This window comes from Chrysochloris asiatica, unplaced genomic scaffold, assembly GCF_000296735.1.
Source record: "Chrysochloris asiatica unplaced genomic scaffold, ChrAsi1.0 scaffold00107, whole genome shotgun sequence".
NCBI classification, from domain to species: Eukaryota; Metazoa; Chordata; class Mammalia; order Afrosoricida; family Chrysochloridae; genus Chrysochloris; species Chrysochloris asiatica.
This window is the reverse complement of record NW_006408625.1, coordinates 3,827,346-3,841,147: the sequence shown is the minus strand read 5'-3', so window position 1 is coordinate 3,841,147 and position 13,802 is coordinate 3,827,346. Positions and strand designations below refer to the sequence as shown.

At 42.1% G+C, this 13,802-nt stretch overlaps 1 pseudogene; it reads right to left on the bottom strand.

Annotated features, from left to right (window-relative positions):
• Nucleotides 1–12,911: 12,911 nt before the first annotated feature.
• On the bottom strand, nucleotides 12,912–13,549 carry LOC102814847 (annotated as a pseudogene).
• Nucleotides 13,550–13,802: the final 253 nt, after the last annotated feature.

Sequence of the window (13,802 nt, the reverse complement as noted above, 5' to 3'; positions counted from 1 at the left end):
CATCTTCAGAATTTTTTATCCTTTTCTGTGTTTGTTCTTCTGTCTTGGAGGTATTGAAAGACCTGTCTTCTAGCTCGCTGATTCTTCCTTCCATCTCGTCTATTCTATTCCTTAGTCCTTCCAGAGTGTTTTCTATTTCTGCCACTCTGTTATTGATTGTTTGGTTCTCTTTCTGTAGGTTTTGTATTGTTTCCAATGCTGTGTCTATCTTGTTTGATTGTTTTTGTAGCACTTTCCTGGCTTCTTCCTTATTTTTCTCAACTCCATTGTAGAGTGTTTTGAGACATTTCATAATATATAGGGTCTCCGAGGAGTGGCTGGTGGGCACAAACCGCTGGGCGTACAGCTCAAAAGGCCTTATAGTGTGTCACCTCAGCCCACAGCGCTGTGCCGGATTCCTCTCAAACCAGTGAAAACAAGTAGGCAGACCACATATGACGGTTATCCGCGTCCCCCGCGCAGGGCTTCCGAAGAGCGGCCCATGAGCTTGAGCTACCGACCCCGCAGACCAAAAGGCCCTGGAGTGGCACTCCAGTCCACCGTGCTACAGTGGGATGGCTCTCAAATCTGTGAGTGCAAGCCGACCAAGTAGTACACACAGCCGTGTCTCCTGTATGGGGTTTCCTATGAGTGGTTGGTGAGCATGAGCCACCGGCTCCGTCCCATCGGGCTTGTCTCTCAAAGGAATCTCCAGTGCAGCACCGCACTCTACAGCACTACGCTGGCCTCTCTTTCAAACCCGTTAAGTAAGGCAGACCAACTCCTCGTCTCAGTCTGGCCTAGGTGTGTGTGTTCTTGGCAAAGGAGAGTGCCAGGGGTGGGGCCGGGTCCTTGCCGCTCGGCTAAGCCCCTACCTCCTTTTGCCCAGATGTATTTGGGCAAACCGTGAGCGCACCCCCTCCCGACACCAAAGAAAAAAAACACAACTAGTTCGGAACCACCCAAAGTCGTCAAAGCACCTCAGATGTTCCTGCGGAGCGTTTCTGCGGCTTGGTGTCTCTGCGGCCCCTGTTCAGTCCAGCCACTCTGTCTCTCCCAGGCTGTGGGCCCAGATCACCTAGCGTGGCCAGCGGGCTTAAGGGAACGTGCCCTTCTGCCTCCGCTCCAAGTTCCACTGGCTACAAGTCTCCTAGCCTCTAGTCTCCTCCTATCTCTGTGGGTCTGAATCCGGGAGCTCTGTCTTGACTCCTTTCTGTCCGGACTTCCGAGCCACTTTTGCCGGCGACCTTTGCCCTAGCTGCCAGCGATTCCTGCCCTCTGCGCTTCTTCAGTTAATCTAAAATGTTATTACTCTGTTTTGGATCCCTCTAGGTTTTGCTACTTGTTGAGATGCTGTGGGGTGGGTTATGACCCTCCACTAGCCAGTATATGGTTTCCTGTAGGAGTTGCAGTGCACACTTCTTGCAATTCTTCAGGGTTTGCAGTCTGGCAGATTGAGCCACAGCAGGGGTGTTTTGTTATTGGGATTGAGTTGCTATTTAGCTTGGGCTGGTCTCTGAGACTGAGCGGAGAGTTAACCTAGGCTGAAGGGATGGGGGCTGGGCTTCATGCTTGTAGGCAAATGGGGTCTATTTTTGATGACGTCTAAAATGCCTCTTTGTTCCCCTGTGCCTTGGGCCCCCCAATTTTCCCTATATATTCACTGGTAATACCTAATGTGGCTATTAGGAACCCCCTGGGATGGACTATGTTGGTTCCTGCAGGCTCACTGGTTCTCTGAGAGTGTCCTCCTTTTGAGAGCGTCTGCTCAGGCCCTGTTAGGTTCAGAAGTGGGCGGAGCCTTCCCCCCCCTCCGTAAGTGCCAGGAGCAGGCGGGTGGGGGTTAAAAATGCTCGTAATCCCTCAATAGTTAGTTCTTTCAAAAAACCAAGTTCATAAAGTTGCCGCCTAATGTTTTATGTTTGCCCCAAATCTGTCTGTCTACCAGGCTGGGGCCCCTATTGTGACCCTGCCCCTTATTTCTCCCGAGCTCACGTACCTGTCCTGCTGGTCAGGGAAGTGCTGCCGGAAGAACCCCCCCTTATCTTTTAACAAACATGGTTGTATCATCTGCCAGAATCAGTTCGTATTTGTAGAAAGACAGGGCAGAACTGCCACACGGGGTTTCCAAGGCTATGATTTTTATGAGAACAGACTACCCACATCTTTCTCCCATGGAGATGCTGGTGGGTTCATATTGCAAACCTTTTGGTTAGCAGTTGAGCGCTTAACCACCGTGCCATCCAAGCCCAACCCAACCCAACCCAGCTCACTGCCTTTGAGTCTATTCTGCCTCAGTGTAACCCTATAGGGCAGAGTAGAATTTTTCCATAGGGTTTCTAAGACCATTAATCCTTATGGAACCTGACTGCAACATCTTTCTCCCACAGGGTGACAGGTGGGTTCATACTGCTTACCTTCAGGTTAGCAGCTGATTGCTTAACCAGTACTACCAGGACTCCTAAGTTAGGAAATAAAGAAGTTAGGTAACTGCTGGTTGTTAGTTACACCGAATTCTCTGTTTAAAAAGAGTCACTATTTATCAGAAGATAGTTGTATCTCTCATCGTTAAACTTGTCATTTATTTCCATTCATCATTTTTCTGATTGGGAGAAATGAAGTTGACCACTGTCAAGTAGCTGGAATGAGGGATTGTGAGAGCACAGAGGTGATCCAGAAGAACTTCGGAGCTTTTTCATCAAGAAAAGATTGGCATACCACCTCAATGGTTGCTGCTGCTGTTTTTTTCCCTCTCTTCTCTCCTTTTCTTCTGAATTTTTTTTTGTATCTAAGAGCAAGTGCAGATTTTCTATTAATTTGTTTTGTGTTTATTTAAAATCTTGTAATGTTGAGAAGGAAATCTGGACAGATTTGAATAGGCTCTTACTCCTGTTTAAAGTCTTTTTGTTACCTACTTGGATTTTTCTTCACTGGCATCCATTCTGTGTCCTGTGTCTGACGTTGACTCTTCTCTTTACTTGGTTTATGCCCTAATTTCGGTGGAGCACATCCCAAGTATCTCCTTAAAACAGGAACCTACATATTTGAACATGTCTTTATTATATTCACACTTGATAATTTGGATATGGAGTCCTGGTGTGGTGCTGTGGATTAATGCACCAGACTGCAAAGCCATTTGAACTACAAGGTCGGCGGTTCAAGCTCACCAGTCACTCCTTGGAAACCCTGTATAGGGTTGCTATGGGTCAGAACCGACTTGATGGAACTTAGCAACAACAAAAAATTTGGATATAGAATTTCAGGTTGGAAATAATTTTCTTTTATGTTTATAAAGACACTTTTACATTTCCTTCTAGTTTATAGTCTTTTTATCCTGTAATGGTATATGCTTTGGTGTAGATCTGTTTTCATCCATTTTGTTGGGTCAGCTTTTTCCTTCTGGAAACTTCTTTCAGTTTTAAGAAATGTTTGTTGATTATATTTTCATCTTCATTATCTCTATTGTTAGCTGCTGCCCAGCGCCTCTGTCTCATGGAGACCCCCTGTGTGCTGAGTACAGTTGTTCCAGAGGATTTTCTTGACGGTAATCTTTATGGAGGCAGATTGTCAAGCTTTTCTTCTTTGGTGTCACTTGGTGGGTTCAAACTGCCAACCTTTCTGCTAGTATTGAAGTGCTTAACCATTTTTTGCCACCTTTTATAGTATTTTGATGTTTTAAAATTTATTGATAGCTCAATATTAGAAAAATGAACAACATGATCTACCATATAAAGAAAAAAAGAAAAAAGGAAAAGAGCCATAGGATTATGTCCATCGATGCAGAAAAGGCCTTTGACAAAATTCATCATTCATTCCTGATAAAAATACTCAACAGAATAGGAATTGAAGGGAAATTACTCAATATAATTAAGAGCATATAATTTATTTATGGTCTATTCTGGAGAATGTACCCTGTGCCCTGGTAAAGAATGTGTATTGTGGTGTTGTTGAGGTTAATTCTCTGTATTGGAAACCCTATACAGGGTTGCTATGGGTTGGAACCGACTCAATGGCACTTAACAACAACAAGTCTATGAGGTCAAGTTGGTTGATTGTGGTGTTTTGTTTCATTGTGTCTTTGTTGAGTTTCTTTCTGGTTGTTCTGTCCTTTTTTAAAAGTGGTGTATGAAAATCTCCCTTTATTATTGTAGACATGTCTGTTTCTTTCTTCAATTATATTAGGGTTTGATTTATGTATTTTGGCGATCTTTTATTGGGAGCATAAATATTTGTTATGATTATGTCCTGCTTTTTAATTGACCCCTTAATCATGAGATAGTGTCCTCCATTGTCCATTATGCTGGTTTTTGCCTTAAAGTTTATCTTATCAGAAATTAATCTCGCTATTCCTGCTCATTTTCTGACTCCAATTAGCTTGGTGTATACATTTTCCATCTTTTAATTTTTAGTCTATTTTTGTCTTTATGTGTCTCTTGCAGACAGCATATAGAAGAATCCTGTTTTCTTATCAATTCTGCTACTCTGTCTCTTGATTGGTACATTTAATCCACTGACATTCAGTGTAGTTGTCGATAGGTATGGATTCATTGCTGTCATTATGCTGTTTGCTTTTTGTGGTGTTGCTGGTTTCTCTGTTTTGCATACTTTCCTGTGCTGAATTCATGTTTTTTAGTGGTTTTTCTTGTTAATTTCTTCATAGTTTTAATGTTTCCAAAATGTTCTTGAGTTTTTCTTTTCCTGCTTGGATGTAGAGATGTATTTTCTTTGGGGTTACCGTGTACTTTATTAATTTCTTCCTCATTTTAAAACAGTGTGTTTTATCCTGAAAGCTACCTGAGCTTTTCACCTGTGGTATCTCTGTTATCATACTTTTACATTCTTTCACCTAGTAGTTGCCCTGATCATAGACTAATTTCCCAGGTCCTTTAATTTAATTCTCGTGGGTTTTGTGTTTTTTTTTCCCTGCTCTGACTTCTTCCTATCTGGACTGAGTTCTTGATGGTGTTGGCACATATGTTAGTCTCTGGTTGTTGTCTGTTCTTGTTGGTTCTCAGTCCAAAGCACTCCCTTTAGTATGTTTTTTGTTTTTTTTTTAAGTTTTTACTGTGAATTATGTGATAGTTTACATGGGAGAACATTAGCTTTACATTGACCTTATCATATTTTGTTTTATTGCAATGGTTACAGTCCCCTCCATGCATCATCAAACAACCAAAGGGTACACCCCACAAGCCTGCCCATCTTGTGTCACCACACAGCCCCTCTCCCTCCCAGAGTCCTGAGTCCCCAGTCCCCAGTCGCTTCATCTCTCTATATCCTCATCTCTGCCTCCATCTCTGACATCACTGCTTCTCTGGATAGGGTCCCATACTCCACTCTTCTCCCCTTGTTGGTCCCAGGGAACTAAGCTCCTGGACTGCAAAATCAACCACTCCCCTCCTTTTGTTACAAAATGAACCACTCCCCTCCTTTTGTTACCTTTACATTTCCAAAACTCACAGTCAGTCCTGATAGCAATTCAGAATAATCTTTTGAAGAAGCAAAACTGATTATTCACTCATCCACCTAAAACATAGCCTTCATGGATAAGACTTAGAATGAAGGAAAAATTCTCTGACATGCCATCCAAGGTTCTGTATTTTCCAGCATCTGTCTGCCTTTTAATCTAGTTGCTTCTTTGTTTCCCTAAGGATGACTTTAAGATTTTTCTCTTTGACTCTGAGGAGAGTCAGCAGTTTCACCCAAAGATGTGGATTAGCATGACGGTTCAATTTCTCAGTTACTAGCTCTGATTAGTGCTAATCCCTCAATTTTTCTACTCTTTACTTCTTGCATTTCCATTAAATAATGTTTCTGTGTTGTACTCTCATATTTCCTATCTCGCTATCTCTCTACATTGGTTATTCAATCGGCTTTTTCAATTTGCTAATTCTTTTTCTTTAAGTTTGTATTGTGGATTTGAGTGTAAGTTTACAGGACAGATCATCAGTTTTACATTCAACAAATCATATAACTTGTTTCATCACAATGATTACATTCCCCTCCATGTACCATCAGTTACAGTATTTCTCTCTATTAACTTTAGCTCTTTTTTTTTTTTTTAAACAACAACAACAACAACAAACACTCAGGCATATATAATAATTTACACCACCAAAGGGCACATTCTGTAAGTCAGCCTCCTGGCAGCTAGGAACAGTCCCTCCGTTCCCATGAATCTACAGTCCTCAGCCGCTCCCCCTTTCCATCTCCCCATCTCTGCTTCCATCTCTGGTGTAGCTGCTTCTCTGGATAAGAGCCAGCATTCCACTTGTGCTCTTCTTCCTTGATGGTCCTAGGGTCCTTTGTTTCTGAACAGTAAGATTAACTGCTCCCCCCATTTTTGTTACAAAACTTCTACCTTTACAATTGTAATGGTTGCAATTAGTCATGATAATAATTATTCACTATAGAATCATAGGAATCATATCCCCGTCTCTTTTCACCAGACCCATCTAGACAAGATGACAACTATTCATTGGGGACTCTTTCTCCCCCACACACTCTTAAATTAAACTCCCTGTTGGAACCTTGTAAGCCAGTCACTTTGAGCCTTTATCGCCCTCTCATTTTAGGTAGCCAATGTCTAAGTTACCCATCCCTATCTATTCTGTGTATAGTGGAGATAGCATTGATACTTGATGGGCAGACTCCTTCCTTCTCTGTTGGTATTTAAAGATACCACCTCCATGAGTATAGGTCACGTTCATCAAATTGTAGCAATTTACCCTTGTTTCCTTTATTAAAAATTGTTTGTTTTTTTAAATCTTCCTGTAGTTGTGTTCTGATTATCAAGCCATCGAGGCAACATCAAATGGATACTATCTGCAAGTTTGGGTGTTCTTGTGCCTCTCTCCTCACTTCATATCAGCTGGATGCTTCACTCTCAGCTCTAGCCCTCTGTGACTATATCCTTGTCCATGGACTCAGGTGTCTCACAGCACTTTGGATCAACCAGGCCACTTCTCCTCTCTCATTTCCAGGTTAATGGGAGTCAATGGTTGAACTCAGCCCATTTCTTCATTGCTGCCTTTCCCCCTCTTCCACTCACCAGTAGACCAACTTGGTCCACCAGCAAGCTTACATGCCTGCTCATGTGTTCCCTTTGAGTTTCAGTCTTAGTGGGGGGCTTGTCCTAAGGGAACTTAATTGCTTGCCTTGATGACTTCCTGGCGAACAGCTTGCTCATTCTTGCAGTAGCCAGTCATACTGACATTTTTGTTTTGGGTTTTTCCTGATGATCCTTCAATGAAGATGCATCTTCTGACGCTCTAGCTATTCCAGGCTGGTCTGCTTGTCCTTGCTAGTGGGAATATCCCACCGTAGAAGGTTCTGGATGAGACTCAGGATTCCATCTAAGGTCCTATACTCTGCAAAGGCTCCACAAGAGGCCTGTTTCACTGGGCAAGTTCTAGAATCCCTTTTAGGTTTTCCAGTCAGTTATAGACTAAAGAAGGGCTTACAAGTTTTCTGTAATCATGTTTCCCAACATTCCTTTCTATCCCACTCAAGTGTATATTTTACAATAGTAGACAAGGGAACCAAACCAATATTCATGATAGTCAAGCATCTTAGTATTATTTCACCTCTTCAAATTATGTCTAGATCCCTGTATCACAGAGCCCTGTTGTTCCAAGGTTCAGCATGCATCACTATTTACTCTGTCCCACTTAACCCATGCAAACCTGTCTCAGTGGTCTCCTATCTACCTTGTTTGTCTACCTCCTCACCCTTCTTGTATTGCCCTCCCAACACCCGAAACATGATGTGTCTGCCCTTACCCTGTGCTCTATCATCACCTCCCTCTACCTCCCCTGAAACCCCCCACTCCAATCCCACCATTGTGATTAACTTTTCCCTCCATTTGTTGTTGTTGTTGTTATGTGCCGTCGAGTCGGTTCCGACCCATAGTGACCCTGTACAGGGTTTCCGAGGGTGTAAATCTTTACGGGAGTAGAAAGCCTCATCTTTCTCCCGCGGAGCGGCTGGTAGTTTCAAACCGCTGACCTTAAGGTTCGCAGCCGGATTCGTAACCACTACGCTACCAGAGCTCCTTTCCCTCCATTTAAGAGAGTCTATTTTATCCTGTAATCTACCTGACCTTCCCACCACCTAGATCTCTGTTCCTCTGTGTTTAGCTTCTTTCGCACTATAATTGTTTTGATCATAGACTGACTTCCCAGATCCTCTGAATTTGTTCTTATAGTTTTATTCCGTTCTTGACTCTTCCATTTGTCGACTGAGTTCCATTTGTTGGGTGATGATGCCATTTAAGTCAATCTCTGGTTGTTGTCTGTTCTCGTTGGTTCCCTATCCATAGAACTCCCTTTAGGATGTTTTTTATTGCAGGGTTGGCTTTGGAGAAATCCGTTAGCTCCTGTTTATCCTGGAATATTTTGATTACACCATTTTATTTTATTGACAGCTTGGCTAGGTAGAGGATTCTTGGTTGGCAGTTTTTTTCTTTCAGGGTTTTATATATGTCTTCCCATTTCCTTCTTGCCTGCATGGTTTCTGCTGAGAGATCCGAACTTAATCTGCTTTGTTTGCCTTTGTATGTTACACTTCTCTTTTCCTTAGCTGCCTTTAGGATTCTGTCCTTATCTTTGACTTTGGAGAGCTTGGTGATTTTCTTTTAGGGTCTGTCCTTCCTGGGATTCATTGAGCTTCTTGAATGCTTTTCAGGATGTTAGGGACATTTTCTTCCAGAAGCTCTACAACTGTCCCTTCTGTGGACTTGCGTGATTGTTCCTGTTCCAGAATGCCAATAATTCTTAAGTTATTACTCTTCATGTTGTCCAACATGAATCTTAGGCCTTTCTCAAATTTTTTTATCCTTTTTTCTGCTTGTTCTTTTAGCTTAGTGGTATTGAGGGATTTATCTTCCAGCTCACTAGTTCTGCCTTCCATCTCTTCAATTCTATTCCTTTGCCCTTTCAGTGTATTTTATTTTCCTGATATTCTATTATTAATCGTTTGGGCCTCTTTCTGTAGGGTTTTAATTGTTTCCATTGCTGTATCTATCTTATTTGATTGTTCCTGCTGTGCTTTCCTGACTTCTTCCTTATTTTTCTCAACTCCATTGTATAGTGTTTTGATACATTTTATACTCATTTTTCTGAATTCCTGCTCAGGCATTTCCAAAGCCTACCCTCCTTCCAATATGGAGTTTAGGTCTACCTCCAACTCATTTGTCTCAGTTACTTTATCTCCTTTCTAGACGTGTGCTGATATGGTCATCTGCTTCTGTTTTTTAGGCATCTTCAGGGGTTATCTGTGGACTTAATACTTAGATGGGTATGTATTTTGGTATTTTTTAATGCTTTCTGAATGCCTCCAGGTAGATGTGATCAGGAAATAGGCTTCCCTTTTCACTCTTCTTCCTGAGAAATTTCAAGATGCCACTGTTGGTCATTATGACGTAATTTAGGATTTAATTATCAGCTTGTTTCCTTTTTAGTTTGCCTGTCCTGCTCCACAATCCCCATTCAGGCCTTTTTCCTAGTGATAAACAGTTCAGGGCCAGCTGTGGCTGTTTTTCGCTGCCGTTTGGTTTTAAGTGGAAACTGTCCCTTTAAATTTTAGGAGATCCGTGCACATGTGTTATAGAACCCTCTGAGGGTGGGGGTGGGGTGTCCACTTGCTCAGGCACTGCCTCTTATCACCTGCACGGATGTGCATAGACAGCAAGAGGCCAGTAAACAGATAGGAAAAAAAGAATGTCCACACCTTTATCTCTGCGGTTCTGTCAGGTGTCTGTGGCTGCTCTGATCTGTTCCTTACTTGGTCTTGCCCAAAATGGCCCCTCAGGGAGCAGCTGAGCGCCTTGAATTAGAAAACACAGGATTTCTTACTTCTGCTGTAAATTCCACTGTCTATAAGCCTTCCAACTTTCTAAATATTCCTTTATATGTGGTTCAGAGTTCTGGGACCATCCTCTGAACCTGCTTGGTCTGGTATTCTGTGTTGTTGTTGATGGAGCTCTTCACTGCACTCCCACCAGATCCATCATCTTGTTTGTTCTTTCCCTTTAGTATGTTTTGAAGCACTGGCTTGGCTTTTACAAAATCCCTTAATTTCTTTTTATCTGGAAAAGATCTGATTTCACCTGTGTAATTGATTAGCAGCTTTGCTGAGTATATGATTCTTGGTTGGCGGTTTTGTTTTTTCAGAGTTTTGTATATGTGTCTCCATTGTCTTCTTGCCTGCATGGTTTCTACTGAGAAATTAGAGCTTAATCTTATTGGTTTCCCTTGTAGGTAACATTTCTTTTTTTTCTAGCTGTTTCAGGATTCTTTCTTTGATTTTGAAGAGTTTGATTATGATATGTCTTGGTGAATTTTTTTTGTTGTTGAGGGCGTTCTATCTATCCTGTTTGGGGTTTTTTCAGTTTCTTGAATGCTTCTCATCCTTCATGATGTTAGGGAAAATTTCTTCCAGCAGCTCTTCAGCTCTTTTTTGTGGTTTTCTTTGTCTTTTCCTGTTCTGGAATTCCAATCACCCATAAGTTATTCCTCTTCATGTTGTCCCACATGTATCTTAGGCTTTCTTCAGATTTTTTCATTATTTTTCTCTGCTGCTTCTTCTATTGTAGCAGTATTGAGAGATTTGTCTTCAAGCTTGCTAATTCTTGTTTCTATCTCTTCAATTTTACTCCTTTACCCTTTCTGTGTATTCTCTATTTCTAATCGTTTAGTACTGATTATATGAACTTTGCAAGTTTTGTGTTGTCTCCATTACTGTATCTATTTTTTTTTTTTTACTCTTCCTGTATCACATCCTGACTTCTTCCTTGTTTTCCTCGACCGTTTGTGGAACATTTGGATGTTCTTCATTATCATTCTCCTAAATACGTTTGCAAGTAATTCTAAAGCCTGTTCTCTCTCCAAATTAACTTGTACCTCTTCCTCTTGGTCATTTGCTTGAGCTACTCTTTTTTGTTTCTGCACATGAGCAGAAATTTTCTGCTGGTTTTTAGGCATTGTGGTGTTGTCATATTTGTCCTTAATTAGATGAATGTAAGTTGGTCTCTTCTTAAGCATGTGCCTCCTGGTAGGTGTGGTCAGGAGATGGCTTCTCTGTTCACTGCTCGTACAGGTCTCTTCAGCATGCTTTCTTGCAGGTGTTGGTTGTAGACACTGCTCTGGTATGCAACAGCTAGTATTGACTGTCGTCCAACTGGTCAGGTTTTTTAAAGAGTTCAGTTGCAACTGGGCTGTATCTTTGTAGTTGCAGCTCTTTTTGGGTCAGACAAGGAGAGAAAGTGCTCCTACAAGTTATAAGGAGGCCCAAAGAGCAAGATTGAAATGACAGTCATAAAAACCCAGAAGAAAACAACAACTATATGTATACATACAAAGATAATAAAACTGGAGTACTTTTCTAACGCCATGTAATGGCTCTTGCCTTCAAAGCCACCTGAGAAATTTCACGATGTACCTGCTGTACCTCTCTCATTTCACACCAATTTTTCTTTTCTCCTCTTCCCCTCAAGTCCATTCAACTGTTTCTCCTTGTGAGAACCAGCCTATGACTGGTCAGACCTGGTTTGCAAGAGACTCCAGGTGCAGACTTTTACTGTTGTCTTCCCTGCATTGATTCTGCTCCCAGCAATTCTTCCATTTCATTTTTGACAACTTCCAGTTTTCCTAGATTCCTACTTTGTATATTCCACATTCTGCTTGTTAATGTTTGTAGCTATTTTCATTTTGAGTTGTGTTCAATCAGGAAATTCAGGTCCCAAGAGCTTTAGACCATCTATGAGGAGGCTGCTTTTCCCAAGTCATATTGTGAATGCCTTTGAACCTGAGGAGTTCATCTTCCAACACTATGTCAGACAGTTTTCTCCTATTCATAAGGTGGTTTTTTTGTTTCTTTGTTTTATCCCCTCATATGCAATTTATTAGAATAAAGAGATTTGCAAGCAGAGATGATAATGCAATGCTTAACCCCTGACTCTCTGAGCAAAGTTTTCTAAATAAAGGTTTGTTTGGGAAAAGGCATCGTATTTATTCATAGGGATAGATAGGGTTTCTCAGGAATTGGCTTGTTCAGGAAGCAACCATGTTAATTGGATGCTTGTGCTTCATTTCTTTATGGTGGATTCTACTGCACAAGTCAGTGGTAGGGGCATACTAAACTTATTCTGGGATGTCTTATAAATGTAGGTCTTTGTGACTCAGGTTTGAGCCTCTTCAAGGGCCTGCTGTTTTCCTCTGACCCAGCAGAAGGTTGCCTTTAAGGTAGGTAAAACCAGTTGGCCTTGTGGATTCTCCTGAGGTTTAAGGAGTATTTAAGGGTACATGCCCAGATTTTTTTGGTGCCTACTGGTAACGTAGTGGTTACAAATTGGGCTGTGAACCACAAGGTCAGCAGTTCGAAACTAACAGCTGTTCCGCGGGAGAAAGAGGAGACTTTCTGCTCCCGTAAAGATTTACAGCCTCGGAAACCCTATACATGGTCGCTATTAGTCAGAACCGACTCCACGGCACATAACAACAACAACAACTGGTCTGTAGCACTGAAGTATAATGCACTAGAAAACACAATAGGTTTGAACTGCAAGGTTGGCAGTTCAAACTCACCAGCCTCTTCTTGGAAACCTAATACAGTGTCAATATGAGTTGAAACTGACTTGATGGCACTTAACAACAACAGCAACAACTGGTCCATGGGCATTTTGAGATCCTGTCAGTGAAGAGACTTGAATCCTTCCAATGACTATGCTATTGTATAGGGGAGAAAAGATATCCTATTTTAAAACATACTGATACTACAGATTTTTGATTAAGTTTCAAACAGGAGTAAAAACAAGACAAAGAAATATAAATCACATGGATGAGGGAGATCACTGATATGACATGAATTTCCACTTATTTTTTTGAGACAGAAAGTTGAATTCATTGAGACACAAGTCAGGTGGGGCAGTGCTGTCAAGGCCTTCGCGAATGCAGGGACTACCACTTGTCCAGGAGTTCTCAACTGGGGATATGTTTGACTCCACAGTCATCTGGGATGAGGTGCTTCTCAGATACCATGTGTTCTAACTCATCAGCATTGAACTTGGTAAAGCTCCACTTTTTGGAGCTGTGGATCACCTAACGCCCAGGGGACTTGAACTTGGCCCTGTGTAGAGCCTCAGTCACATACTCCTTGTTTTGAAGCTTGGTGCAGATGGACACGATGACTTGGCCCATGTGGACCCTAGCCACAGTGCCCTGGGGCTTTCCAAAGGCCCGTCCATCCCCATCTGGAGCCTGGCAGTCCCAGCATAGGACCACATCTGTGGATGCGGATGACTTGGAAGGGATGCAGCCGCACTTGTATAAAAGCCGTCTTTGCCACAATTTTTCACCATGTACTTGTTGGCACAAATATGGGTAGCTTCCAGGGCATTTGAGGAGAGCTGCTCATATTCATCTGACACCATGTGGCCACAGAGTGGAAACTCATCCACTTTTGCCTTCTTCCATCCTGGGTCAAAGGTGCGAACCTTGGCATCAGGGACACCTCGGCAGAAGCAGGACTTGGTCTTACAATATCGATAACACCAGGCAGGGTAGCGGTCCATGGTGACGCCAGGATCTTTGTGATGTGTTGGAGGATAAGAGTGAGTGTCAATTTTTCATAAGGGTTTCAGCGGCCAACCATTCAGAAGTGGTCTCTGCCTACTTTTTCCTAGTCTGTCTTATTCTGTCTACTATGGGTGACTCTGCTGGTATTTAAAATACCAGTGGCATAGCTTTCAGCAACACATAAGCCACCACAGTATGACAAACTGACAGATTTTGGGTGGACAGCATAGTTAGAAAGCATTTCCATCA